This window comes from Thamnophis sirtalis, unplaced genomic scaffold (genome assembly GCF_051295495.1).
Source record: "Thamnophis sirtalis isolate CommonGarterSnake01/CBP01778 unplaced genomic scaffold, rThaSir2_p1.2 scaffold_6, whole genome shotgun sequence".
Lineage (NCBI taxonomy): Eukaryota > Metazoa > Chordata > Lepidosauria > Squamata > Natricidae > Thamnophis > Thamnophis sirtalis.
This window is the reverse complement of record NW_028261386.1, coordinates 5,353,619-5,359,880: the sequence shown is the minus strand read 5'-3', so window position 1 is coordinate 5,359,880 and position 6,262 is coordinate 5,353,619.

The window sequence follows — 6,262 nt, the reverse complement described above, 5'->3', positions numbered from 1 at the left end:
GAATTCCCAAAAGACCTAGTGATCCATCAAGTCTGACCTTTGAGGGTTTTTTCCCCTTAAATTTGGATAATGATGGACACCTGTTTATCATCCCAGGCATGTTTAAATAGTTTCTGATCATTGACCTGCTACCTCTGCTGGAAGTTGGTTCCAAACTCCCGCTACTCTTTCTGTGAAGTCATTTTTTCTAACATGACTTTTGAACTTCCCACCTGTCGCTTCGAGGTATCCCCTGTCCAGTCGTGCCCAACTCTAGGGGGCGCTGCGCATCTCTCTTTCTTAGCCGAAGGAGCCAGCTATTGTGGCCCGCCAGCGGGCAGCGGAGTTGGCAGCAGACTCAGACAGGGTGGAGGTTGGGGAGGAACATGGGCCAGTCCTGGAGTCTGGGGAAGGCTCTGATGAGGGCTCTGTGTCGGTGGCAGAGATGGGACCAGGGCAATCCGACAGTTATTAGCTGCCTTCAAAGTCGGATATCAGTGAGGCAGAAGAACAGCTGGAGCCTGTTCCCGATGTGCGCATGCACAGAGCTATCAGGAGAAGGGAACAATTAAGGAACAGGGGTTGGCACAAGTGGACGCTGAATGGCCCTTCCCATCTAGAACCGAGGTGGCGCAGTGGTTAGGGTGCAGTACTGCAGGCCACTTCAGCTGACTGCTATCTGCAGTTCAGCGGTTCTAATCTCACCGGCTCAAGGTTGACTCAGCCTTCCATCCTTCCGAGGTGGGTAAAATGAGGACCCAGACCGTGGGGGCGATATGCTGACTCTGTAAACCGCTTAGAGAGGGCTGAAAGCCCTATGAAGCGGTATATAAGTCTAACTGCTATTGCTATTGGTATAGGGAATAAATAAGAGCGAAAGGAGAGTGGTGTTTGCAGGCGACAATTAGTTCATGTATTATTGTGAAGATTTGCTTATCTGAGTTCATGCCTCACAGAGTCTCCTTGCCAAGTATTTCCTTGTACAGTGTTGTGTCTGGAAGTGATCGACCTGGCAACTATCCAAGGACTGATAAGGTCTGTGTTTGCAGTTCACCCTTGGAAGACTGTTTGCAGGGACTTTTCTGTATGTCCGTAATGGCAAACCTATGCATGGCACGCAGAGCCCTCTCTGTGAGTACGCGTGCCATCGCCAGCTGCTTTTCTGGTTTCCTGGGCACACATGCACACGGGCTACCTGGTCTTTGCAGGCACTGGAGTGCTGGAAAACGGCCCCAAAAATGGCAAAAACCAGGCTGTTGGGGGGGGGGCATTTTTTGACTAAAAACGACCTGAAAAATGGCCAAAAAACCAAGCGAGAGTGCGCTGGCAACTGATCTTTGGGTTCCCAGTGCTCCAGCATGCGCACATTCATGTGCATGCATGTTCACTCCTGTTTGGGCACTTAATGCTGGGTTCCACCACAAATGCGCGAACGACAAAAGCGTGCCTGACTAAACCGCGCTGACAAAACCGCGCCGACGAATGAGCGCTGAAGCGCGCCGACAACAGCGCGCCGACAGAAGCGTGCTGTAACCTAACCCTAACCCTAACCCTAACCCTAACCCTAACCCTAACCCTAACCCTAAACCTTACCTTAACTTAAATCGCGCTTCTGTCGGCGCGCTGTTGTCGGCACGCTTTTGACATCGCGGTTTTAGCGCCGCGGTTTTGTCGGTGCGCTTTTGACGTTCGCGCTTTTGTCGGGTCACGTTAATGCTGAAAAGGTTTGCCATCATTGCTGTATGTGAATGCTAGGAATTCACATTAGCCAAATAAAAAGGGTTTTTTGGGGGAGGAGGAGTCTGTTTTGTGTTTTTATGAAGCCTAGGTCAGCATCAAGAGGTTGCAACAGAATTGTGTATAAATAGTCCTTGACTTACACCACAATTGAACCAGAGGTGGGCTGATCCCGGTTCGGCCCGGATCGGGCGAACTGGTAGTGTCGATGGCAGGAGGCTCTGCCCACCCGCCCGGACACTTCTGTACATACGCAGAAGTATCACGCACACATGTGCAAGTAGTAGTAACAAAATGGAAACCCACCACTGAATTGAACCCAAAATTTATGTTGCTGTGAGACAGTTGTTAAATGAACTTTTCCCCATTTTACGACCTTTTGTGCTCCAGTGGTTAAGTGAATCACAGCAGTTGTTAAAATAGTAACATGGTTGTTAAGTGAGTCTGGCTTCCCCATTGACTTTGCTTGCCAGAAGGTCGCAAACATGACACTGCAACCATCATAAATACATGATATGATATGATAAATATCGGTTGTCAAGCATCCAGTTGTAAATCACATGACCACGAGGATGCTGCAAGGGTCATAAGCGTGAAAAATGGTCATAAGTCTTTTTTTTCAGTACCATTGTAATTTTGAACGGCCACTAAATGAGCAATGTTGCAAGTTGAGGACTGCTTGCACAAATGGTGAACATGTTATTGCTAAAAGGCCTTTTTCCCCCAATCCCTTTCCTGCTTATGGAAATGTTCTTTTTTTCTCTGCTGCTACATGCCAAGTCAATCTCATTATTGGGCTTGTCCACTATGACACCTAATATCTGATGCGTTTCAGACAACTCAAATCCCATCAGGGTGTATATGAAGGCAATAGCAATAGCAGTAGACATATACCGCTTCATAGGGCTTTCAGCCCTCTCTAAGCGGTTTACAGAGAGTCAGCATATTGCCCCCAACAATCTGGGTCCTCATTTTACCCACCTCGGAAGGATGGAAGGCTGAGTCAACCCTGAGCCGGTGGGATTTGAACCGCTGAACTGCTGATCTAGCAGTAGCCTGCAGTGCTGCATTTAACCACTGCGCCACCTTGGCAGCATTTCTTGTACCAAGACACATCGCTATATCTCTCCTTAGAGGGAATTGCATTTTATTTATTTATGTTATTTCTGTGGCTGCACATAACTCACAAAAGCGACTCTGGTTGGCTTTCTATTGGCTAGAAACAGATGAAGAATTAGAAAATCGAACAACAGCAAACATCCAGAAGAGAAAAGTAGAATAAGTGAGGCCAACTATCTCATTCTAGATTGTCAGAGATTAGGTGCATACATTCAAATCCAGAAAGCACACACAGATAACTGATTCAGCTGGATTCATTAACTTTTTTATATACATAAGAATAGATGAATAAATGTACAATACCAACAGGTGTTTCTTCCACAAGGCAGGAGAGTTACAGGAAAACACAAGCAGTTAGTTCCATTTCAACAGACAAGCCCAGACAGACTGCTAGTTTACTTCTCAGAGCAGCAGACTGCGTAAGTTTCTGTTTCAATCCTCTGCACAGACTCAGATCTGTTTAAGCTCCCATTGGCTGACTTAGTTGCTATGCCTATTCATTGGCTGACCTTGTTCCCAGTCATGAATATTTTAACACAGATCTTTCATTTTTGGAGGGGCTCATCCCACGTTCTGGCTGAAGGCCTGGGCGAAGAACCAGGTTTTCAGCATCTTAAGGATGGCCAGTAGGATTGGGACCCGTAGGATTGAGCATCAAGGTTACCAACTGTATTTCCTTTTTTTAGCACCTGCATTGCTGGCTCTGGTCCTAAGATTTAATTTAGAATAGATCCTTTTATAGGGCGTCCTCAATTTAAACCGTCATGTGAAAAATGGTCATCAGTCATTTTTTCAGTGATGTTGTAACTTTGAACAGTCACTAAATGAACGGTTGTAAGTCCAGGAGTACCTCTATTCCCCTTCTTATACTTGTTCCTTACATATTTCCTGCGAGATTAAGATGTTTTTGTATCTTCTCTTTCTCTTCTAAAATATTCTAAAGACCTCTATACTGCACGAGTCAAAAAGAGGGCCATGAAAATATTTACAGATTCCTCGCAATCTGGACATAAATTGTTTCAACTCCTACCCTCAAAACAATGCTAAAGAGCACTGCACACTAGAACAACTACTAGACACAAGGACAGTTTTTTCCCCCGAGTGCCATCACTCTGCTAAACAAATAATTCCCTCACCACTGTCAAACTATTCACTAAGTCTGCATTACTATTAATCGTCTCATAGTTCCTATCACCCATCTCCTCACTTATGACTGTAACTTGTTGCTTGTATCTTTACTATTTGTACTGATATTGTTTCCTGATTGCTTATTTGTACCTTATGACTATCATTAAGTGCTGTACTTTATGATTCTTCATGAATGTATGTTGTCTTTTTATGTACTCTTGACAGTATCTGCATCAAAGACAAATTCCTTGTGTGTCCAATCACACTTGGCCAATAAACTATTCTTCTATTCTATTCTATTCTATTTCTCCTTAGTTCTAAGTTGCTTCTCTCCTTGATTACTTTCCACCCATTGCTTCTTGTTCTACACTCAGGTGCCTTGAAGAATAGCTTGACTTCCTCTTCTTTGTGGCAACCCCTGAGATATTGGAATACTGCTATCATGTCTCCCCTGGTCCTTCTTTTCATTAAACTAGACATGCCCAGTTCCTGCAATCGTTCTTCATATGTTTCAGCCTCCAGTCCCCTAATCCTCTTTGTTGCTCTTCTCTGCACTCTTTCTAGAGTCTCCACATCTTTTCTACATCGTGGCGACCAAAACTGGATGCACTTTATAAGGCTTTACCAAGGCCTTATAAAGTGGTATTAATAAAGTGATGTTTGTTGCTCATATAAATTTTGTTCTTTATCATCTACAACTGCTGCAAAACAGGGATTGGAAACCTTTCAGGCCAATTTTTAACTCCACATTTACCTTGGTTTGCATGCTGGAATAAGGACATTTTTAGGAACTCAAGTTTCATATTTTGATTATTTTCCATTATAATATTTTCCTCCCCCCCTTAATAAAGACAAATTATTTAGTGCACGTATATTTCCAGCTTCCTATTATCTTGGAAAAGAACCTTAGCTATTCGGATACGCTTTTAGTGAATGAGTCAGGTGCCGTGTAAATGTATTTATAGGAACGCGTAGTAAATCTAACATCTGTCTCTTTCGTACTGTATTCTTGTCTCCTAGGCTGCCTTTAAATATTAGAATTAGTTCAGTCCCACGCCCTAATCCAGAACCACTCCCAAAAAGTTTGGGTGGATAGAACTTCTTCAAAAGATGCCATATATTTTAATGTTATTTTTCTCTCTCCTTCTCTCCCATTAAATACACAGGTTATTTATGTGGTCTGCATTTAATCAATGTCATAAAAGAATAATCACATCTAAAGTCTGTTTTTTTCTCCTCTAGGCCCATAGTCATCTTTTAGCATACTTCCCAAGTCAATATGAACCTTGAGCAAAAATAATATTTTTTTTTCTTTCTTCTGAATGTTTAAATGTAAATTTGATACAGCTTTAAACAGGCCTGGCCCATCTCCCCTCCTTTTTTTCATGGGTTTCTGGAAACTGGTAAAAAGTTAAACGTTTCTGTTGGAAGAAATGTCCATCTGGGTTCAGTTCCAAGTAGGGAAAAAGACATTCATGGAAGTTGCTTCGAAAGACAGACGTTTTATTGATGATGGATAGGACCAGATGGTTTGAGGTCCTGGAAGAGATGCTGAGAATGCCCTGGTTTTATGCCCTCTCTGGGCTTTTGAATTTGACTTTGTATTCTGATTGGTTGTCAGACTCCCATGGGGCCATGCAGGGGCAACTCTATAGGCTGTCCTAAGTCCCAGGCTTGGTTGAGCCTTGCTGGATGATGATGCAATGAAAGGGCTTTGTGGGATTCTCATTATGGCTCTGCCCGAAGGAGGTGATCTTTGTTATGTAGAATAGACGGGCTCAGGCCTTAATGGCCCATTGACAAAGGCTGAGTTCTGCCTCCCAGTTAGAGGAAACATTCTCTCCTTTTAATATTTCATTTTTCTAGGAGAAGGGTGGATGCTAACTTCCTACATCTCATATCAGCAAGATACTCAAGAAATACATTTTGCTGTGGCTCCCCAGTCATGTTTGTGAGACAGGCAACTATATAAATTTGGTAAATAAACTATTTTACAGTAATGTGGATTTTTAGTGAACTTTTTTTTTAAAGGTACCACAGTTACTTTCTGCTAATGTTTGTTTCATCTTAGATGGTTGAAGCTTTTCTAAACTTTAGTCCTTGTTTTCTCTTATTTGTTTTTTGGAAATTCTTTTCGAAATTCAGGTCAATTCTTGCACTTTTTCCCTTTCTCCCTCTGCTAGAAGCATCCCGATGAAAAGCAAGCCATCACTTTTATTTAACTTTAAAACGGTCGAGTAAAAAAGATACTAATAATTTCCCAAATGCATTCATAACAATGGGAAAGCACCCATTTTCT